At 48.7% G+C, this 24,315-nt stretch overlaps 1 pseudogene; it reads right to left on the bottom strand.

Annotated features, from left to right (window-relative positions):
* Positions 1 to 58: 58 nt before the first annotated feature.
* LOC132479644 (zinc finger protein 541-like) lies at positions 59 to 24,191 on the bottom strand (annotated as a pseudogene).
* Between the last annotated feature and the right edge of the window lie 124 nt (positions 24,192 to 24,315).

Raw genomic sequence — 24,315 nt, 5'->3', positions numbered from 1 at the left:
GGATAACGGTGGCCACTTCCCTTTCCACTGCCACGGATCAGTTTAGAAAGAGCACGGGCTACAGTTCTGGCCGAGGAGACGTGAGGGGCGTTCTGTTGGGCGCTGCTACAAGCTTTCCTCACTTTTAAAAAGGGGAACAAGGAAGGGAGGGAGCTGCTCTCTGCCCTGCACCCTCCGAAGGTTTGGGTGCTCCGCGTACAAGAGGGGATTCTTGCTGCTGCTGCTGCAGCCGACTTGCAGACGCTGGCCACTGCTGGCAGGCCTTGACTTCACCGTGGAGCCACTGGCACCACCACGTGTCCTGAGAGCTTAAACCTACGCCGACTCCTCTGTTATTACGGCCCGAAGCATACGCACTATAGATATCTAAACTCACCTTTTTGCTGCTTTATCACTCCTACCTTCCCGCTCCTAAAATGTAAGCTCTGTGAGGGGAGGGGCCTGTCCCTCCATCACTATGTCCCCATCACGTGGACTGGGCATTGTCTGGCACAGCTACAGCAGGTGCTTGATGAATGCTGGCTGCATTCATGCATGAGGGTCCTCCAGGGCAGGGACTCAGTCACTGTGGCTTCTGGGAGCGGCAGGGGCTCAAAAGCCTTCGCTGGATCAACAGGCAGGGAAGCCAGAAGACAGCTTCTTAAGAAACAAATTTAATACTATATACAAGGGAAAACGTACAGAAACAACAAAGGAGACGCAACAGGGCTGGAGGTGCCCATCCCAACTAGCTGCCCACGCAGAGGGCCGATGCCAGCCCCTAGCTCGCCCTCCTCCTCCTACAGTTGGAAGGGCTCCACGGGCCACCTTGCCCTGGCGGTGGGATCCACGTGGTCCTGAAGCCGGTGCCACTTCATGTGGGCATTCCGACCCTTGATCTTGCCAAACACCCTGAGGAGGCACCAGAGGACACAGGGGTCAGAGCAGGGGGAGGCGGGTAGCCCTGAGGGGGGCACCCCAGAGGGCTGAGGGCACGCGGTGTGGGAGCATCCAGGGAAAGGGCGGTACCTCTCACACTCCCGGCAGGGAAAGAAGCCCTGGCCCTTGCTGCTCCCCGGCAGCTCAGGGGTCCGCTTCGAGCCGGTGTTTGGGCTGGAGTTGGGGATGGACTCCCTCCTGTAACTCTCAGTAGTCCTCGGTAATTCGGGGGTTGGACGGTGGCTGGGTTTCCTCCGAGGGCTACGAGTGACCTGCACAGGGGGCAGGGGTGATGAAAGGGTGCTGACCGCCCCGCCGCCCTTCTAAGGGAGAAGCAGGTGTCCAGAGCGTCCAGACGTCGCGGGGTGCACCCCCCCACCGCCAGCCAGCTTGGATGGGCACCGGGCATCCAGATCCGTGCTGAACTCCTGAAGCCCTATCCCGAGACCCTCTACCTTCGCTTCTGTCCTGTCTGCTTCACCCAGCTCTCTCTTGACCCTCTTTTCCGGCACTGGGGCTCGGCCGCAGTCAAACTTGTTCATTTTCTTCTGCATGTAGTAGAACTCGACACACTGGGCTACTGTTTTTGTCTGGACCTAGTGGAGGAAGACAGAAACCGGCTAAGGACAGTGCCTCAGGAGTAGCAGTGAGTATGGCCTTGACGCCCTAAATCCCCTCCCCATGGGGCCAGCCGCCACTTTTTGAAAGCCCTCCTGAAACGTTTCTCCCCTACGGCTTGGTATGCTCCACTGCTACGGGGGACAGAGAATCACAAAGTCCTCCTGGGGATGAAGGAGTTCAGAGAGAAGCCACCAGAGTCAACACCATCTAAGCTCTGCACGCTCTGAGCAACAAGGCTGGCCCAGGAAGGCTTCTCTCCAGGAAAACGCACACACGGTACACACGAGGACGCTCACTGTGACGTCATGTGGAGCCACATGTCTACCGACTGGGACTAATTAAACCAGAGTGTCCTTACGTGGTGGATACCTCATAGCCTTATGTGACAGCTAGGCAGAGCCCTCCAAAAAACTGAAGAGGAAGGAATACTTCCCAACTCAGTCCGTAAGTTCAACATTTCTCTGATACCAAAGCCAGACAAAGATATTACAAGGAAAGAAGCCTACAGACCAATGTCCCTCATGAACATAGATGAAAATTTTTAAACAAAACTTTAACGAACAGAATCCAACAATATATATATGTGTATATATATATATACGTGTATATATGTGTGTGTATATATATATATATATATATATATATATATATGTATGTATATATGTATGTATATATGTATATATATATATAAAGGACAATATACCATGACTAAGTGGAGCTCATCCCAGAAACGTGAGGTTGGTTTAACAATCGAAAATCAATGTAATTCATCATATTAAACTTAAAAAAGAGAAATCATATGAGCATCTTGATAGGTGCAGAAAAAGCATTTGATACAATCCAATGTCCATTCCTGATGGAAACTCTCAGCACAATAGGAATAGAAGGAACTTCTCTTCAACCTGATAAATGAGACCTACAAAATCCCTACAGCTAACGGTGGAGTGGTTTCCCCTCAAATATCATGAACAACACAAGGATTTCCACTCTCACCACTTCTACTCAATACTGTACTGGTGGTTCTAGAGTGCAAAAAGGCAAGAAAAAAAGTAAAGGCATCCAGGTTGGAAAGGAAGAAAGAAAAGTGTCTTTACTTGCAGATGATGTGACTGTCTATGTAGAAAATTCAGTGGAATCCACAAAAAAGTTACCAAAACTAGTAAGTTAGTTTGGCAACATTTCAGAACACAAGATCCATATAAAAATCAATTTTATTTCTATACATACTAGCAACAAACCATTGGAAACTGAAATAAAAAAGAACTCTATAACATCATAAAAAACACAAGTACTGGGCTTCCCTGGTGGCGCAGTGGTTGAGAGTCCGCCTGCCGATGCAAGGGACACGAGTTCGTGCAATGGTCCTGGAGGGATCCCACGTGCCATGGAGCGGTGGGGCCCGTGAGCCATGGCCGCTGGGACTGCGCGTCCGGAGCCTGTGCTCCGCGGCGGGAGAGGCCACAATGGTGAGAGGCCCGCATACCGCAAAAAAAAAAAAAAAAAAAAAAAAAAAACAGAAAAAAACCAAGCGCTTAGGAATAAATCTGACAGAAAGTATGCAACAACTGTACACTAAAAACTTCAAAACATTGCTGAAAAATTAAAGATTGAAATAGAGAGATACACCCTGTTCACGAGTCAGAAGACTCGATATTGTTAAGGTAACAACTCTCCCCAGTTGACGTAACGAGTCAAAAACAGTACCAATCAAGTTCCTAGCAGAAATTTTTATTTTGAAATTGTCAAGTTATTTCTAAAATTCATAGGGAATTAAAAAGGATGTAGAATACAAAAAATAACTTTGAAAAAGAATAACAAAGTTGAAGGACTAATATTTTCTAATTTCAAGACTTAGAATAAAGCTACAGTAATAAAGACAGTATGGGAATAGCTTAATAAAAGACAAACAGATCAATGGAACAGAATACAGGGTCCAGAAGTAGATGCATATATATACGGCCAACTGATATTTAACAAAGGTACAAAAGCAACTGAGTGGAGAAAGTATGGTCTTTCCAACAAAAGGTATTGGAATAAATATCCATATGCAAAAATGAACTCACCTCGCACCCCATACAAAAATAAACTTAAAATGGATCATAAATCTAGAAATAAAACCTGAAACTATAAAACCTCCAGAAGAAAACATAGGGGAAAATCTTTGTGACTTTGGGTTAGGCAAAGATTTCTTAGATACAACACGAAAAGCACAGTCTATAAAAGAGAAACTAGTAAGTTAGGCTTAAGCAAAATTTAAAACTTTTCTTCAAAAGACACTGTTAGAAGACTGACAAATGGCATATTGGGAGAAAATATTTCCAAAGCATATATCTGGATAAAGGACTGGTGTTCAGAACAAAATAAGAACTCCTACAGCTCAATAAAAACACAGACACTCCAATAAAAACAGAGGCAAAAGATATGAACAGACAGCTCACCAGAGAAGGTGCACAGAGAGCAAAAAAACACAAAGATGCTCAGCATCATTAGTCATTAGGAAAATGGAGTCAGATGCTACTGTACACTCATTAGAATGGCTAAAATTAAAGAGACTTAGCATACCAAGTGTCGACGAGGGTGTGGAGCAACTGGACCTTTCATAACCTGCTGGTGGGAATGGGAAGTGGTAGAGCCACTTTGGAAAACAGTTTGGCAGTTTCTTAAAAAGTTAAACATACATCTACTATAAGTTACCCTCATTCCCCTCCTAGGTATTTATAATCCCAACCCCATGTCCGTAAAAAAAAAAAAAAAAAAAAAAAAAACCCAGTACATGTCCGTACAAAGACTTGTATGTAAATGTGCAGAGCAGCTTTATCTGTAGTCATCAGTAACTGGAAACCACCAACAGGTGGATGATTAAATGAACGGTGGTCCGTCCACACAGTGGTATACTCCTCAACAGTAAAGGGATGAACTATGGGTACACACGACAACATGGATGAATCTCAAAATCATTAGGTTGAGTGTAAGAAGCCAGACAAAGCAGATCACGTGCTGTATGATTATTCCATTTATATAAACCTCTAGAAAATGCAAACTAATTTAGAGTGACAGAAAGTAGACAAGAGTTGACTAGGGACCCGGGTGGCAGGAAGGAAGGGTTGCAAAGGGGCAGGAGGGAACTTTTGGGGGTGAAGGATACTCTCATTATCTTGATCATCGTGGTGGTCTTACAAGTGTATAACTATGTCAAAAACATTAAATCTCACACTTCGATTATGTGCAATTTTGCGTACATCAAGTTAAAAAAAGAGCAAAATAATCAGCAGGATATTAAGTATATGATGTCATCCTTTTTTGAGAAAGTGCATATAGGTGTGTAAAATCCGTATGGGCAATAAATACCTGTCAGGTTATCAAATGAGAAGTAGGATTGTGGGGAGGGGTCTGGAGGGCTTTATTTTGAACATGGGATTCATTTCTGTACCGTTTCAGGTTGTTCCAAGCAATGGCATTGTAGTTGTCAACTGTTCACAGCATGAGCAGAGTATCGCCCCTGAAAGGCCCTGCAGTTCTAGCGCCTCGGCCGTGTGAAGGAGCCTTGTCTACACCAGCCTGCCATGTTCGCCTTACCATCTTGTGTATCAAGTAGAAGTCCTTCTTGTAGGCACGGAATGCCTTCTTAAAGAGCCTCTTCTCCATGGAGGTCCAGATGTCCGAACCTATTGGAGAAACAGCCAAGAGGAGGAAGGATGTTTCTCCTTCTGGGACCACAGCCACGGCTGAAGTGCAGACTCCCCTCCTTTTTCAGGCCACCGAGCGCCACTTATATGCCAAGATTTCTGCTAAGCCCCTTACTTGCTTTATCTCACACAATCCTCACAAAAACCTTAGCAGGTAGGGGCGATTACCATCCCCACTTGACAGGTGCAGCAACTTGAGGCTTCCTCTGCTTAAGAGACTTGCCAAGGGCAGGCGTGGGCCCCTGGTTGCCTGACTCCAAGGCTGGAGTGCTCAACTGGGAAACCTGAGCCCACCCCAACCTGGCACTCCCCTTCTGGCCAGGAAGAGCCCACGAGGGAACCAGTGGAAAGGGGAAGGTTGGATCCAACTAGAGAACAGCACCCACTGAGTCCCCCAGAGAGGACGGGCCCTTCTGGGAGGGCAGGTGCAGGCCCCAAGAGAACTCCGGGAGGCACGTGCAGAGCTTGCCATGGAAAGTGACTGGCTCGCAGGGGCCTCAGCCAGGCCAAAACCACGCGGGCAGCCACGCTCGTTACCTGTGTAGTGATAGTTGGCGAGAGGGTGAGTCTGTGGCTTCTGGGGTCCTCTCAGTAACAGGGTCTCCAGGGCAACCTGGAACGACAGGAGTGGTGGGCAACTCTCTGAGGGAGGGAAGGTGAGGTAGAGGCCCACCTTCATTCTTTCATCCAATCAGAAAATATGTGCAGCCCTCCCTAAAGCCACCCCTACCCCAGGGCGACTCAAAGTGTGGTCGGTCTGTGGACTGGCCACCAGCTGTGAACCACTTGGGACACATTGCCTACAGCACTAAGCGGACTGTTGAGTGCAGCTGACGTTACCTTTTTCATAGCAAGATTTACTTGATGACGAAACAGTGTGTGGACTTATTCTGGCACAAGCTCCTTATTTCTTCAGGGAGCAGCATTTGGAGTGGCACTGCCCCTGCCCTACCCCATGTTACGGTCCTCATAGCACTAATCATTATCTATCACTTTTAAAAAATGTATTTCATGTGTTCACTCTCCTAAAATGTAAGCCCTGCAAAGAGAGGGCATTTGTCTTGCTCAACAGCGTAACCCCGGTCAGGACTCGCTATGCAGTTTGCAGGACCCAGCGCAAAATGGAAACACGGGGCCCTGTGCTCAGAAACTATTAAGAATTTCAAGATGGTGGCAGCAGAGCATTAAACCAAGAATGGGCCCCTGAGCTGGCCCCAGCCTGATACCGTGACATCACCAGGTATCAGGAGGACCCAGTAAATGTGTGCTGATTACTCTGCTCAGCACCCACCACGTGCCAGCCACTGCCTCTCAGCTTGAGAAAAAGCACCATGTAGCCCTGACTCTTGGGTCTCCAACTCGGGTGACGTGACTTCCTCTCCCACTACACACAGTTGGACTTCTTCATTTTCTAAACTTCAGGATTGTGAGGAGGGTCCTTGGAGGAGGCAGAGGCATTTCTGTTGCATCAGAGGTTTGCATACACCATTTTTAATCCAAAAGTTAATGTTCAGTAAATAAACCAGATGAATGCAGGCCCTGAGTTGGTTCTGCTAGGCACCGCCTCCCCAGTGCCGCGCTGAGATGAGGTAACGCTGGAGGAACCCTGGTGCTCTGCTGTCACCCCAGAGAAATAACTGATTGAGCCCGTATGTGTGCATTTCCCCTACGTTCCAAAGGACACCACCAGTCCCAAAGCGACCAGGGAGAAGGGTGGGTGGCCAGCCTTTGGTTCTCGTGAGCTGCAAAGCCCCAAGTAGAAGGCACGTGTCTTGCGCCTAGAGCCCCTGGCCCTAAGAGACCAGGGAGCTTCCCACAGCTCCTCTGAGCCCCCGCCCCGCCTGCACCGCACCTGGATGTTGCCCTGGGCTTCATGCAGGCAGTGCAGAGCGAGCTCCAGGTTGGTGCCCCCGCCCGGCATCACGCTGGAGCAGGCCACGTTGCAGAGCTCGGTCACTGTTTCCAGCAGGCAGCCCGGCAGCGAGAAGGAGAGGAGACACAGAGGGTCAGCAAGTGCCAGAGAGGAAACCTCCCCAACAGCACAGATGGGGTGGGGGGCTCCTGTCACCATCTCCCTCACCTCTCTGTTACAAGCAGGCTGAGGGAAGGGAGCGACAAGGAGGATGGGCAGAAACCCTGCTCCTGGCACCTGCTCTGGATGGCCTGGCCAGCTACTGGGTGAGAGGAGAGGTGGGGCAAGGGACTGCAGCACAGCAAAGCAGTCCTGCGCTGAAGGCCAGCTCTGCCCACCCCACCCCCGCCTGGGGATCACTGCTTCTTGGTCAAGGTGAGAACTGGGAGGAGAAACCCCTTGGACATGGAGGAGGGCTCTCGGGAACCTGGCCCCAAAGTCTCAGTCACCCCTATCCTGCGTCTTCGGGTTGGTCATCACATCTCCCCATGGCTTCCAGACCAGAGTAGCTACATGCTCGTCACTTCCAGCCAGTGATCTGTCCTGGAGCTCTGGGATCTCAGCCTGAAACTGGCTCCCTATGTTGATGTGTCTGAAATGAGGCCACACACACGGACATAAAAGGTATATGTGTGTGACCAAGATGGGAAATACAAGAGAGATGTGTGGTGAGCCCTGCTCAGCAGGGCTGTGGAACCCACCTTTTGGCCATCTCTCAGACACAGGGAGTGCTCATCAGCCCAGCAGACACGCCACTGGTATTCCAGAGACCTCTTGAGGGATACTTCCTTCCTTCCTCCAATTTGCTTTTTCGCCAGATTTCTGGCTTCAGGCGTTTGGGGTCTAGGACAGGGGAGGTATGTGCTGATACCTGGCATTCTTCTGTATCCAAGGGAACATCCAAGCTACAAAACAGTATCTCACTGCGCCATCACCAATTCTATCTAGAACCCCAGGGTGCTGGGCATTCTGTCTGCAGACATCCAACTATGGTATGTCTGGACAGAAGGAATATTGGGGAAACACCTGGAAAAATCCACCACTTCTCTCCTAGAGAGGTTCTGGGTCTAGACCTGACTTTCCCGTGATGAAGGCTCCCTTGGGAAAAACCGACACTGGAATGCAAGGAGGGTAAAAGCATCCCCACGTTGCAAGGACCCTCAGGTTCTAAGTCTGTTCCAACTCACGGTTCAGTGCTGATCTTGCTGTTGTCCTTCACCACACTGATGCCAAAAGAGCCGTCCATGTGATCTGGAAAACACCCAAAGAAGAGCCTCAAGGAGACTGGCTACAACTGACCCATGAGGCCCTTTTTGCCTGCCTTTCCAGAGCAGCTAAAAGCAGGCTCTTCAAGATTGCATGGTATACACACACTACTGTATATAAAATAGATAATCAACAAGGACCTACTGTATAGCACAGGGAACTATACTCAATGCTCTGTAATAACCTCTATGGGAAAAGAATCTAAAAAACAATAGATATGTGATTATGTATAACAAAATCACTTTGCTGTATACCTGAAACTAACACATTGTAAATCAACTCTAATCCAATATAAAATTGAAAATTGGAAAAAAAAGATTGCATGGTATGGAGTTTCCTCAAAAATTAAAAGTAGGACTACCATATCATGCAGCAAACCCACTTCTGGGTATTCATCCAAAAGAACTGCAGTCAAGACCTCAAAAAGATATCTCAACTCCCATGTTCACTCCAGCACCATTCATAATAGCCAAGATGTGGAAACAACCTAAATGTCCACTGACAGATGAGCACATAAAGGTAATGTGACATCAACATACAATGAAATACCATTTAGCCTTAAAAAGAAATTCTGCAATATGCAACAACATGGATGACCATTGAGGACATTATACTAAGTGACATAAGCCAGTCACAGAAAGAGAAATACTGCATGACTCCACTTATATAACGTATCTAAAGTAGTTGAATTCATATTGATAGAATCAAAGAGTGGAATAGGGGTTACCAGGGGTTGGGGCAGTGGGAAATGGGAGGTTACTAATCAATGGGCATAAAGTTTCAATTAATCAAGCTCTAGAAATCTGCTGTATAACATTGTACCTATAGTCAACAATACTGTATTGCACACTTAAATCTTTGTTAAAAGGGCAGATCACAGATTAACTGTTCACATCACAATAAAATAAAATAAAAAGATTGCATGGAAGTGGGATAAGACTTCTGAAAATGTAGAGTAAGGAACTCGGCAAAACAACAGATTTACTGACAAAAATCATTGAAAAAGAAAAAAAAAAGAACAGTAAGCTAAAGTCTCTGCACGTTGTCCCAAAGGCATACAGCATTTTAAGAAATACTCATTCAAGAAAACCTACTAAATCTCGGGAAGAACAGTGAGAGTCTGTGGCACTGGAGCCATGGCCCACCCCCTTACCCACCTAGCCCCCAGCTCTTTGTAAAGGAAGCTCTACCCAGGTAGGTGCAGCCAAGGAGATGGGGGCTGCTTCTTCCCCTGGCTCCCATGCTTAAAGAATTAAAGCAAGATAAAATAAAAATTTGTCATCAAAGAGAAAATGCCATCAAGAGATGGAAATTATTTTTTAAAAAGATACAAATGTGGACTTCCCTGGCGGTCCAGTGGTTAAGACTCCACGCTTCCACTGCAGGGGGCATGGGTGTGATCCCTAGTAGAGGAAGTAAGATCCTGCATGCTGTGCGATGCAGCCAAAAAAAAGAAGAACCAAATGGAAATAGTTCAGGGGTTAAAAAAGTACAATAACCAAAATACGGCTCAACAGTAGATCTGAGCTGGCAGAAGAAACGATCAGCAAACCTGAAGATAGAACAATGGAGACTATGAAATCTGAAGAACAGAGAGAAAAAAATATAGGAAAGTGAAGAGAGCCTCAGAGAAATGTGAGATGTCATTACATGCAACAATATATATGTATTGGGAGTACCAGAAAGAGGGGAGAAAGGGACAGAATATTTAAAGTATTAATGGCTGAAAATTTCCCAACGTTGATGAAAAACAATATGTATATCCAGCAAACTCTACAAACTCCAACAAAGATTAAACACAAAGAGCTCTACATCCAGACATAACATAGGCAAAATGTGGAAAGCAAAAATAAAGATAAGATCTTGAAAGCAAAAAGGGAAAAACAATTTGTTACATACAAGGGCACTACAGTAAAATTAACAGCTAACTTTTTAAGAGAAACGATGTAGGTTACAAGGCAATGGGATAATATATTCAAATTACTGAAAGTAAAAAAGTGTTAACCAAGTATCTTATATTCAGCAAATTATCTTGCAAAAATGAAGGTAAAATAAAGACACTCCCAGATAAATAAAAACTGAGGATACCTGTTGCTGGCAGACCTGCCTTACAAGAAATATTAAAGGTGAAATATTATTCAGCCCGCAAAAAGGAACAAAGTACTGATACATACTGCAACTTGGATGAAACCTAAAAACATCATGCTAACTAAAAGAAGGCATTCATAAAGGACCACATACTGTATGATTCCACTCATATGAAATATGCAGAATAGCCACATCGATAGAGACAAAGTAGATTAGTCGTTACCCACGGCTGGGGATGGGGAGGATGGAAAGGAGGGACTGCTAATAAGTACAGGGCTTCTTTTGGGGATGATGAAAATTTCTGAAAACTGATGGTAGTGATGGTTGCACAGCTCTGTGAATATACTAAAAACCAGTGAATTCTATACTTTAAAGGGATGAATTGTATGGTATGTGAATTATATATCCCTAATAAAAATAAATAGTAAAGAAAGTCCTTCAGATTGAAAGCAAATGACATCAGATGGTAACTTGAATCCAAACCAAAAAAAAAAAAAAAAAGCGAAGCGCTAGTAAATATGGGTAACTATAAAAATCACTAGGATTACATATTTCTTTTCTTTTTTTAATGGCCTTAAAAATAACTGCATAAAACAATATGTATTGTGGGCCTGTAACATATAGAAATATAATATATGTGACAGTAACTGCACAAGGAGCACAGCTGCATTGGAGTAAAAGAATATCACCTCAGACAGTAACTCAAATCCACAAGAATAAATGAAGAGATCAGAAATGCTAAATAAGAAGGTTAATATAACAACCTCTATAAATCATGCTTGCTTTCCTTTATCCGCTCAGTGTTTTTACACAAAATAAAATTATATAAAGCAATAAACATGACCAGTACGGTATTACTGGGTCTCTCACATATAATAGCAAAAGAGTTAGAAGGAATAGAGCTAGATAGGAGCAGTGTTTCTATATTTCACTGTTAATGAGTTATTACACATCCTAACAGATTCTGATAAGACATATATTTTAAGTCCTAGAGCAACCACTAAGAAATGACTAAGAAACATTGAAAAATTAATGGAATTAAAATGTCACACTAGAAAATACTCACTTAATACAAAAGAAAGCAGGAAAGGAGGAACAGAGGGAGAAAAAGACATGTAACGTATAGAAAATAAAAAGCAAAATGGCAGATGTAAATCCAACCATATCAATATAACATTAAACAAGAATGGATTAAACAAACCAATCAAAAGGCAGAGTTTGTAAGACTGGATAAAAAACACATGATCCACCTAATGGTGTCTAGAGGTAACATGCTTTATTTTCAAAGACACAAATAGGCTGAAAGTAAAAGAAGAGAAAAATATATACCAAGCAAACAACAACCAAAAAAGAGAATGGAATGGCTATACTAATGTCAGGCACATTAGACTTTAAAACCAAAAATATTACTAGAGATAATGATAAAATTATTGTAATAATGACAAATGATGTCACAATCACATCCTAATGATAAAAGGTCAAGCCGTGAGGAAGATGTGACAATTACAAACATATACACACCTACAAACAGACCCCCAAAATACACCAAGCAACAAACGACAGAACTGAAGGATGAAATAAACCATTAAAAAATAATAGTTGGAGATTTCAATACTTTCAACAGTGGATAGGGCAACTAGGCAGAAGATCAACAAGGAAATTGAAACTAACTAGACAAAACAGACAAAATACAGCATTCCACCAAACATCAGTAGAATACATTCTTCTCAAATTCACATGGAACATTCTTCAAGACAGACCGGATTCTAGCCCATATAACATGCCTCAATAAATTTTAAATTTTAAAATAAATTTAAGGGAATTCCCTGGCGGTCCAGTCATTAGGACTCCACGCTTCCGCTGCAGGGGGCATGGGTTCGACCCCTGGTGGGGGAACTAAGATCCTGCAAACCGCACAGCACAGCCAAAATAAATAAATAAATAAATAAAATAAATTAAATTGAAAAAGAAACAACGTATGTACTCTGACCAAAAGAGAATTAGATTACAAATCAATAAAAGGCAGCAATTTGGAAAATTCACAAATATGTGAAAATTAAGCAACACACTCTTTAACAGTCAGTGTATTAAACAGGAAGTGGAATGATAAATTAGAAAATACTTTAGCTGAATGAATATAAAAACACAACATAGGGCCTCCCTGGTGGCGCAGTGGTTGAGAGTCCGCCTGCCGATGCAGGGGATACGGGTTCGTGCCCCGGTCTGGGAGGATCCCATATGCCGCGGAGCGGCTGGGCCCGTGAGCCGTGGCCGCTGGGCCTGCGCATACGGAGCCTGCGCATCCGGGGCCTGTGCTCCGCAACGGGGGAGGCCGCAACAGTGAGAGGCCCGCATACCACAAAAAGAAAAAAAAAAAAAAAAAGACATACTAAAACTTACAAAATGTAGCTAAAGCAATGTTCAGAAGGAAATCTATAGCTGTAAAATATCTGTATTAAAAAAGAAGAAACATCTCAAATCATTTATGGTCAACTGACTTTCCACAAAGGTAGCAAGACAGGGCTTCCCTGGTGGCGCAGTGGTTGAGAGTCTGCCTGCCGATGCAGGGGACATGGTTTCGTGCCCCGGTCTGGGAAGATCTCACATGCCGCGGAGTGGCTGGGCCCGTGAGCCATGGCTGCTGAGCCTGAGTATCCGGAGCCTGTGCTCCAAAACGGGTGAGGCCACAAACAGTGAGAGGCCCACGTACCACAAAACAAACAAACAAACAAACACCTCACAATGAGCTACCACTTCACACCCACTAGGATGGGTGTAATAAAAAAGACAGCTAAGAAGTGTGAGCAAGGATGTGGAGAAACTGCAACTTTCATACAATGCTGGTGGAAATTTAATATGACCCGGCCATTTTGCAAAGCAGTCTGGCAGTTCCTTAAATGGTTAGACATAGTTACCCTTTGACCCAGCAATTCCACTCTGAGTTATATACCCAAGAGAAATGAGGACTTATGTCCAACAAAAACGTACACATAAATGTTCTTAACAGCACTGTTTGCAACAGCCAAAGGACACAAACAACCCAAATGCTCGTCAACTGATGAATGGATAAATAAAATGTTGTCTATCCAGAGAATTCAATATCATTCATCCATAAAAAGAAATGAAGCACTGATGCATACTACAACATGAACCTTGACAACATTATTCTAAGTGAACAACTAGACACAGAATGTCACGTATTTGATGATTCCAATTACATGAAATGTCCAGAATAGGGAGACCCGTAGAAAAAGTAGGTTGGTAGACTGGTGGTTGCCCAGGGCTGAGGAGTTGGGGGCTACAGGGCCTGTGTGTCACCGCTCGTGGATATAATCTTCTGGGGTGATGAAAATGCTCTAGAATTAGATTGTGGGATGGGTGTACAATCCTAAGAATACACTAAAAAATCACTGTACACTTTAAATGGGTGATTCATATGGCATGTGAATTATACCTCAATAAAGCTGTTTAAACAATTACTCGAAAGGGCAGGCAGAAGGGTGCTTAGGCTAAATGGCGTCTATTTTCTTTCTGGCTACAAAGTCATAAGCACCTAGAAGGCTGCTGGTCCCAGATGGTCCTGGGATAGTTCTGAACAGCAACGGGACCCCCAGAGCAGACCCAGGCGTAGGCCAGAGAGAATGGCTGGACCAAATTCTACAGGGGGCGGGGGTCTGGCCCCCCGCAGGCCCATCATGGGGCGATCAAGCTCACTCACCAAGCATGGCGCTGATGAGCCTGTCGGGACGGGCCCGGGCAGATGTGGAACAGAGAGTGTTGAAATACAGCCCAGAGCCCTCCCGGATGGGGCTGAGCATCGGGGGCGGTGTGTAGGGAGGTCACTGGGACAGTCCCTTCAGGAGGTGGTCCATCAGGAACACGGGCGAGCGCAGGCAGCTCTGGCGGCATCCTCCCGGGCCCGGCTCCCCAGACATGGAGGGCGGAGGAGGGATGAGCAGTGCCTCGGGCCGTGGGAGCTTCTTCCGCTTCCTGTGTTGGCTGCTCTCCTTGCTGTCTCTCTCTTCCCCGTCCTTCTCCTGTCCCTGGAGAAGAAGAGACTTCAGAACCACGGGGGTCACCTGAGGCCACCGGCCCCAAAGCTCAGACCTCAAGATGGCCTGAGAGTGGGAAAGGGTACTGACCAGCCAAATGCACACCCAGCATGGCCATGCCCAGAGTCCTCAGCGCAGGAAGCCGGGCAGGGCCACCACGCCTGAGCCAGACTCCAGACCCTAAGCCGGGCGACATTTGACGCTGGGGCCTTCTCAGGCACCCACCCCCACCCCAAGGAGAGGCCCTCACTCAGACCATTTTGGAAACTCATATCCGTTGTTAAAGTGACTGGCACTTAAAGTGTGGGGGCCAGACGGATGCAACAGCATGACAAAAGGAAAACCTGTTGCCCTCAAAATGACAGCAGCTCCTGGGAGACAAACAGTGGGCTCCATGCACCCTGTACCCGAGTCCAGCATGGACTTCTCCAGGTGGGGTCTTCCAGCACAGGCTGAAAAGACGACGGCTTGAGCTTGCTACACTCTCTCTTACCTCCACGCAATCTCCCCTCCTCTCTGCCCATCTTACCCCTCCTCATCCTCCGGCTCTCAGCTGCAACGCCCCCTTCCTCAGGCAGGGTCTCTGGTGCCCTTGGGGCTCCCACAGCTCCCTCTCCCAGCCCGGCCCGTTCTGGGTCGTCAGTGTCCGGGGATGGGTCTATCTACTCCGCTGGGCTGGGAGCCCCAGGAGACGGGGGCAGGCCTGTTGTGGTCGCTGCAGTGTCCCCAGCCCTGCCCAGCACAGGGCCAGACACAAAGGAAGTTCACTGGAGGTTGAATGGATGAATGAACACGCAAATCAAGCTCTTCTGGAGTCAGGATTTGGGGGCTTTTCTCCCAGCTCCCACTGGCAGCTGGAAAGCAGCTGGAAGGAAGTGCACCCACCTTGCTCCCCAGGGGATGGTTCGCTGGAGCCACTGGCACCGAAACAGGGACCACCAAAGGGGCGGCGGTCATGTTGTCCAAGGACTTCCTGCCTCCCGGGGAACTCTGCCTGTGCCCTTCTGGCCTCAGCACCTGTCTTTGTGGCTTGCAAAACTCCATGCCACACACCTACACACAGAGAAGAGCCAGCCCTTTAAGAGACACAGTACGTAGGGAGCAAGGGGCCCCTCCAGAGCAGCACAGCCCTGACTCCCGGCCCCCAGCCAGGCTCCCTGCAGGAGGACGGCTCCATCCTGAGATGAATGGCAGCTTCGCGCCCCTTCACCTGCGGCTCCTGCTTCCCTCGAGGTGACGGCCACTGGTCGCTGTGAAAACACATGTGGCTGCTCAGCCCTCTCTCTGTATAAAACATCTGGCTGCAATTCTTGCAGACGTAAGTGCTCCTTGGCTCTGCCCAGTCTGTGGGACCACCACTGTGCTGGTTCCTGTGGGGAAGAAAGGGAGAATGGGACTCCGTCCCCAAACACTGATCCTCTGACAGACAGCTTTGGACGAACCCTAAAGAAATGGACATGATGCCCCCGATTCTCCGTGGCCTGGTGCTCACCCCTTCAGGAGTGAAGCATCCAGAGCTCGCTCACCCAGGGCCAGCACATCAAAGCCACCAGAGTTCTCCCGAGGGGCTTCTGAACTTACCAGCCACCCGCCATGTTCTCCTCCTTCATCGGGTGGGGGAGCCGGTAGATATTTCCACCCTGAAGACGAAAATACATCTGAGCCAACATATCAGAAATGAGATGCAAGAGTGAAAACTATAAGACTTGGAAGAAAACACAGGTATAATTCTTGGTGACCCTGGAGTAAGCAGTGGTTTCTTGGATGACTCCAAAACCAAACAAAAGACAGACGTATTGGACTTCATCAAAACTTACAACTTCTGTGCTTCAAAGGACATCATCAAGAAGTGAAAAGACAGAATAAGAGAAAAAAGTTGCAAATCATGTATCTGATAAGGGACTATGTATATTTCTGTATCAGTGATACATAATGAACTCTCACAGCTCAAAAATAAAATCACAACCCAATTTAAAAATGGGCAAAGGGTCTGAATAGACACTTACCCAAAGAGGATATACAAATGGCCATTAAAAGATGCTCAGGATTATTAGCCATCGGGGAAATGCAAATTAAACTATAATGAGATTATCATTTCCCACCCACTAAGGTGAACCAACTGGACAAGAACAAGTGTTGGTGAGGATGCAGAGAAACTGCAGGCCTCATACACTCTGGGTAGGGATATAAAACAGCACAGCTTTTTGGGAAAGTCTGGCACTTCCTCCAATAGAATTACCCTAGAGCCCAGCAATTCCCCTCCAAGGTATTTCCCAAGAGAAATGAAAACATATGTCTAAACAATAATCTGTACACAAATGTTCATAGCACCGTTATCACAATGGCCAAGAAGGGAAAACAACCCAAATATCTATCATCTGATGAATGGATAAATAAAATGTGGTGTTTCCATACAATGCACAAGTTACCAGCGATAAAAAGGAGTGAAGTTCTGACCCGTGCTACAGCACAGAGGAACTCTGAGAACATCAGGTTAAGTGAAAGAAGCAAAAGACACAAAAGGCCACGCAGCGTTAGGATTCCCGTCACATGAAGTGTCCAGAATAGGCAAATCCATGGAGACAGAAAGTAGATGCATGGTTGCCAGGGGCTGGGAGGGATGGAGAGATTGCGGGTGACAACCAACGGTGTGGGGTTTCTTTTTGCGGTGATGAAAGTGTATTGGCAAAGAGTGGCGATGCGAGCACGACCTCGTAAACAAACTAAAAACTACTGGATGGTGCACTTCAAGATGGCCAATTAGATGGCACGTGAATATTAAAGCTGTGGAAAAAAAAAAAAGAGGAGGAGGTAGCTGTGGTGCGACAGGAAGGATGCTGGACCTCGGAACATCACGAAGAGACGTGGCCAAGCTCTCTGCGCCCAGGACCTCGTGGGCACGATGTGGGAGGACCCAAGCTGCTCCAAAAGGGCGGACCAGTGCCAGGCCTGCAGTAGGGGCCAAGTCGGACTTGTGGACCTGTGATTCACAACCAGAATAGACACAGCATTTCACGTACAAATATCAAGGGTAAAGGAGCTCTGCCTTTACATTCTCTGAAGAAGTGAAGGAGGCAAATCCAAAAGGAAGCGAAAGGCAGAAAGAAAGCAAATAGAAAAAGCTTAGTGAAGAAACATGATGCAAAGTGTCTCTGACAACTCTAAAGCCCTGTTCTGTTGTGTGTGTGTGTGTTGCAGGGTGGAGGGTGATGGGAGGAACCATCCCTTCTCTGGAACTTCATTCGCCCCTCTGTAAACAAACTGCATCTGAGGATTTGCTGAGGTTAAATACAGTGCCTGGACAAGTCAGAAACACGGACACAGGTAAGGACGAGACTCTGCCCCCCGCATGGTCAGGTCCCGTGAGAGGGCCCTGGTACCTGGATCCTGTTGAGTATCATCAGCTTGGACTTGGAGTCCCAGGGGGGATCCGCTGGAGGCCCGGCCAACGACGAGAAGGAGGCCATGGCTACCTGGCTTGGAGAAGCTGCACAGCAAATATCCACTTTCACTTTCTCCTTCCGGAAGTGCTGGACCCCGGAGTTGCCAGAGAAGAGCCTGTAGCCTCCGCCCCAGGAGCAGGCCGGGCCCTCTCCACCTTTTGTGGCCCCGGAAGCCGTGCCATTCTCAGCCTGGGCCTGCTTCCCTGGGAGGTGGGCTCTGGATGGCTCCTCCCCTCCTAACTGGGTCTGATGCAGGCCCCGAGGGAGAAGATGTCCCTAGGTCCAAGGTCCCTTTCGAGGATCGCAACTGCTTGGCCAGAGAGGAGATGTCTGGGTTTCCAGGAGGGTCCAGGGACGCCGCCGTGGGGGCAGGTGGAGCAGCAGCCACTTTTGGTCTTCCCTTTGGGTCCTGGCTCACGCTGCTGGGGGAGGGCTCTGTGGGTAAAGCGGGTGTGGATTTTCTCCTGCGGTCTAGGGACCCCTCTGGATCAGGGTTCACGGGGCCAGCATGGAGAGAGTCAACAGTGGGTGCCACAGGTGGGGGTTGCTGTGGCCACGGCCCCTGCAGTGACTTCAGGGCAACTTGCTTGCCGTCGGGTGTGGGAAGCTGGGAGGAGGCGGCGGCCACCTGCGTGTGGGAGAAGATCCGCTGGGACTTGGTGATCATCTGGAACACCTGCATCTGCTCGTGGCTCACCAGAGACTCCTGAGCCTTCAGGACCAGCTGCTGGAAGAGCGGTGTGGCATCCGACGGGAGGCCGCTGGACTTCTGGCCATCCTGGGGGCCAGGCTCACCAGGGTTCTGCCGCGAGAAGGAGTCGCAGTCGAACTTGCTCTTCTTGGAAGCCCAGGAGTCGTCTTCCCCGCTGGTGCTGACGTATCTGGGGTCGCCCGAGGCCTCCCCCTGGGCCTTCAGGAGCGTGGGAGGGAAAGACGGCGTGTCCTCCAGACCGGTGCACTGGCTGGGTGAGGGCTCCCCAGCAGGGGAGTCGCTGCTGAGCCCGGGGCCCGGCTCGGAGCCCTCCCGGGACGGCACTGCAGAGGGCTTGTGGACGACAAACATACTGTTTCCTTTGCTCTTAGGGCAGCCCGACAGGTTTCAGAGCCACTGGAAACTGTGGCTTGATGGCTGGGAACTGGCGGGGACAGTCTGGCCATGGAACAGAGGCAGGCAGGCGGGCAGGGAGCGCCCTCGGGCCAGCCCTCCAGGGATGACGGGGGCTGGAGCAGCGGCAGCTCCGGCTCGGCTGGGTCGGGGCCGCTGTTCTCCGCTGCCCGTGAGTGGACGGCTGTGAACACGTCCGTGCCCGGCTCCTTCCGTGGGGGCCGGGGATCCTCGGGAACACCTCAGTGCCCAGGGCTCCTGGGGCCGCCGGGGTGCTGGCTGGGCCGCAGGAGGAGGACCCTGACGAGGGCAGGGAGGAACAGGCCGTGATCCTCCCTTCGCCGCTGTCTGAAGGCCCTCCCAGGGCTGGCCCGGGAGAAGGGATCGTCTGGCAGATGCTGCTGCTCACGATACAGCGCAGGAGGTCTCGGTTGGACAAGAGGGAGATGGGGGATGGGGCTTCCGGGGGCACCAGGGACCACAGGCTCGCGGGTGCGGGCTGGCAGGCCACCTCGTGCACACGGGGTGAGTTCCCGCAGGGCTCCTCCTCCGGAGGGACCTCCTTGAGGATGCACAGGCCGTGCTGGACCTCGTAGTGCTGGCGCACGGAGCGGTAGTCGCTGTAGCTCTTGCTGCAGCCCTGCTCAATGCACACAAAGGGCTTGGACTTCTGGTGGGTGAGCGTGTGCCCAGTCCTGGAATCACATGAGGAGAAAGTTAGTGGGTGTCTCGGCGTGGGTCACTAACTGCAGGAACCCAGGCGTGTCCCCAGGGGGCAGCAGCATCGCAACTCAGAAACTGTGCTCAGACCCTATGAGGAAAGACCCCTGCTATGGCCAAAGCCTTCTGGAAGGGGGAGCTCTTGCCCTCACCCCTAAGCAAACCCCTAATCTGAGATTAAAAACATCAGTGGGAGTCAAGTCAGAGTTCCCCAAAGTGGGTTCCTAAGGAACACCAGGCTCCAGAGTTGCTCCCTGAGGACTTGGGCTCAGCTGGCAAATAAGTCTGGGAAAAACACTCTTTACTTCTTGGAGGTTCCTAGGAGCAAACTGAAAAGCCACAGAGCAGATAACGAGAGATCTGTTGAACTTTCCATGTCTCTCAAACTTATTTGCCCACAAAACCATGTTTTTAAAATAGACCCTTTTAGCATCCCCGAGAAGCAGAGAACCAGAGTTCTGAGAACAAACTTAAGGAAACGCTAACTTGGGGATGATCCTTCCTTGAACAAAGGAGTCTTTGCCTTCCCACAGGAGTCCTCTAGACAGCGACCTGGGAGCCCCACAGCAACAACAACAAAAAGCCAAATGCGCCTATAATGTCTGCAAATATAAAAGAATGCAAGTATGTAGTATATTTACATCATACGTATACCTGCATTAATATATTATAAATATAAACAAATGGGTAAATCACCCTCTGGGTTCCCAACAATCCTACTCCGGATGGTTCTAATCAATTGGACCCAGTAAATAATGAAACCCTTTCCCAAGCGTGGACCCTTGGCCTCCATCTGAGGGAAGCAGCAGAGAGGGCATCCGGAGACCCACTTTCTAGCCCTAACTGTTACCAGCTTGTGACAGGAGTAAATCATTTCCCATCCTTAATGGCGAGAGGGGAGAGGATACAATGAAAGCGGGATTCATCGAAGCCTCAGTAAAGGCTGGGCGAGCTGTAAACATGCAAGGGATCGTCCTCTCCCACTTACGAGTCTCTCAGTTTGAAAGTCTGTCTCTTCTCCCTCGGCAGCAAGAAAAGCTTATCATTTCTAAGACATGAAGAACAAACGGAATTCTGCTCCTCTTACACTGAGCTTGCTTTTTAAAGTCAAATTTTGAAAAAAAATCGAGTTAATAAAAGGGGGAATTGAAACAGGAAAAAAGAGAGTGAACACTGCATTGCCATGTTCTAGAAACAGGCATTTCAGAACCCCTCACGCCCTGGTGTTATCCCAACATATATTCCTCATGGAGTGCATATCTGTTCTGCTCAGACACCTACCAGGGACTCTGAAACTTTCTCTACGCAGTTAGCCCAACTCCCTCCATGACAAAATTGCCTCTGGAGTGTGTTTTTAAAGCACATGGGTCCTGTCTGCAAATCGCAGCGGCGCTCTCCTCACTGGAGTGAATCTGGAGGCTGGGGAGGGCGGGCTGTCCGGGGCAGTGTAGGCCCTGCCCCCCGCCCCCACCAAACACTGGCCGTGGGAGGAGCACAGGTCGCACACACCTGGGACACCCGACGGTGCGGGGCGGTGCAGGTGGATGGGAGGGGATGCAAAAGAACCGGGAACACGCCCAGCCCCCAGCAGCCCCCTGAACAGACATCCCGACCAGACTCCTACATACAGGTGGTCCTGACGCTTAAAGGCCTTGCTGCAGATTTTGCACACGTGTCTCCTCTCCTGGCTGTGCGTCAGGTAGTGCTTGCTGAGAGGACTGGCGCTGCTGAACACCTTCCCGCAGAGGCTGCGGTCCAGGAGTGGGTTCTGAGGGGACCTGTGCTGCCGCTTTCCTCTCCTTGTGCTCCCAGACGTGGCCCTGCCTCCTTCGTTAGCCTCTTTGGGCACCTTGAGCACGCCTAGCCCCAGGTCTAGACAGAGGGAGAAAGCACAGGTTATGACATCCGGGGACATCGGAGCCCGGGCCGAAGCACTCTACCACCCTCAGACCAACTTCAGCAGCTGAGTCCAACTCAGGGAGTTGGCCGAGAACCCCAACTTCAGCAGCTTCACTCGCAGAGAAGACCAGGCTTAGCACCAGGTGAGGGGGAGAAGGGACCCTGGTCAAGCCACACCTCCAGGGCGGCACCCAATCTTGAAGCCACACTTGGGGGGTAAGGGAGGGGACAGCAACAGTCTGAGAGCTTCCAGGACAGAGTGACTCGACAGGCAGGACTTCATGACGGTAACATCAACAGCACACTTGCAAGTGCAATCCAGAAATGCACAATGCAAAATCTTAGAAAAGTTTAAGTCCTTTCTCCCAGCCAATTCCACTCTGGTTTTTTAATTAAGGAAATTAAGGCCGATCTGTACAAATTAACGGAGATCTTGCAGTGAACTGCAAGCGAGTTAACTGCAGCATTGTTTTTCCTGGTGAAATGTGAGAAACCACCTAATAACTGACACGAGGGCAGGTGGGTGACTGCATTCTGGTCTCAATGGCGCAGGCATTTCAGATACAACTGTAGGAGAATATCCATTGACGTGAAAGGATGTTCATGCTGTACCACTAAGTGCCGTGCCACTAACAAGAGGATTGTTGAAAAACGGAATGACCTAGTCTTTAAAAGGGAAAAATAAATTTGAATAGAAACAAACAGAATGGGATTGATTGGTAGCATCATGGATCAACTTAATTTTCCTTTCCCTATATATCTGAATTTTCCATGTTTCTCTACTCCTTGGGTAAATGAGTAGTTTTTTTTTATAATTTCATTTTTGATTTTTTTTCTTTGACCCATGAGTTAGTTTAGAAGAGTGTTCTTTAGTTTCCAAATACTTGAAGACTTTTTTCTCTTATTTCTTTTACTTATTTATTTATTTTTGGCTGCATTGGGTCTTCATTGCTGTGCGTGGGCTTTCTCTAGTTGCGGCGAGTGGGGGCTACTCTTCGTTGCAGTGCGCGGGCTTCTCGTTGCAGTGGCTTCTCTTGTTGCAGAGCATGGGCTCTAGGCGTGCGGGCTTCAGTAGTTGTGGCTTGCGGGCCCTAGAGCGCAGGCTCACTAGTGGCGCATGGGCTTAGTTGCTCCGTGGCATGTGGGATCTTCCCGGACCAGGGCTCGAACCCGTGTCCCCTGCATTGGCAGGCAATTCTTAACCACTGTGCCACCAGGTTTTGATCCATCGCCTGGTCAAGTATCAGTGGGTTTTCCATGCCCTTGGCATAATTATTACTCATGGAATATTTGCTCTCAAATGCATGTATAGATTACACACTCGTGTCCTGGATTGCCATCCCGGAAAGCATTTAAGAAACATCAGGTTCGGGACTTCCTTGGTGGTGCAGTGGTTGGGAGTCTGCCTGCCGATGCAGGGCCCTGGTCTGGGAAGATCCCACATGTCGCAGAGCAACTAGGCCCGTGAGCCACAACTACTGAGCCTGGGCGTCTGGAGCTTGTGCTCCGCAACGAGAGGCCGTGACGGTGAGAGGTCCGCGCACCGCGATGAAGAGTGGCCCCCGCTTGCCGCAACTAAAGAAAGCAATCGCACAGAAACGAAGGCCCAACACAGCAAAACAACAACAACAAGAAAAAGTTAAAGGGCATTAAAAACAAACCAACCAGATATATGTGGGTAGGCATTTTCCATCCCAGTTACAGAATGAGAAAACTGAGACTCAAACAGGGAAAATGACTTGCCCAAGGTGGCAAAGGAAGGAAGAAGAGCCAGGCTGTAGATTCTGGTTCATCTGATGCCAGAGTCCTTTCCCCAACCACAGTGCCCGCACCGCTTCCAACTCAACTTCCTCCTCTGCTCCTCCTCCCTCCCCGTCTTTTCAGATGGACTGAACTGAAACCTGGCCCTTCTGTGAAGCCTCCTGACACCAGCGTTTGCCCTGCTCCCCTAGCCAGTCCCTCCGAAGGCAGCACACAGTTACAGACACAATCACGCCTTTAAGCCATCAATCCTCTGAGGTGTCCCTCTTCCTCATCTCAGTTATTAATAGCATCTACTCAGTTGCTCAAACCCCAGCCTGCCCTGCCAACCTCCATCTGTCCTTTTCCTTACCAGCTCTCCCTGTGATGTGTGACCTGTCAGCATGTCTGAATCTACTTCTAACATGATCCCTAATCCTTGCGCTTCTGGCCTCTTCACTGCTACTCCAGCCCAGGCCACCATCTCCGCTGAGAGCCTTCCAGCTACTCTCCAGGATTCCCGCCTTGCCGCCCACGGCACCCTCACAGCAGCTAGAGCTTTGCACAGCCTCCCCTGGTTCCCGTGGCAGAGTCTGTGCTTTGCCGCACCGTGGCCTGGAAGTGGGTCTCAGCCTCAGCAGCCTCCTCAGTGTGGCTTCCCACCCCCGCGCCATCCACCTGCCAGCGTCTGCCACTCCCTGTCACTCCCTCGGACTTGGCCCCCTGCTGTACTTTCCTCATGTCGCTTTGTGGTGGACACAAGGTGTGACTCCCCAGTGGCTGTTTCTGCTTCCTCTTCTTTTCCTGGCAAATGGGATTCCAGTTTGGATCGGGTGACAAGAAATTTGAGGGAACACACTGGTTC

Source organism: Mesoplodon densirostris, chromosome 19 (genome assembly GCF_025265405.1).
Source record: "Mesoplodon densirostris isolate mMesDen1 chromosome 19, mMesDen1 primary haplotype, whole genome shotgun sequence".
In the NCBI taxonomy this organism is placed as follows: Eukaryota; Metazoa; Chordata; class Mammalia; order Artiodactyla; family Ziphiidae; genus Mesoplodon; species Mesoplodon densirostris.
Note: the sequence above shows the minus strand (reverse complement) of the source record. Positions and strands in the feature narration are given on the sequence as shown.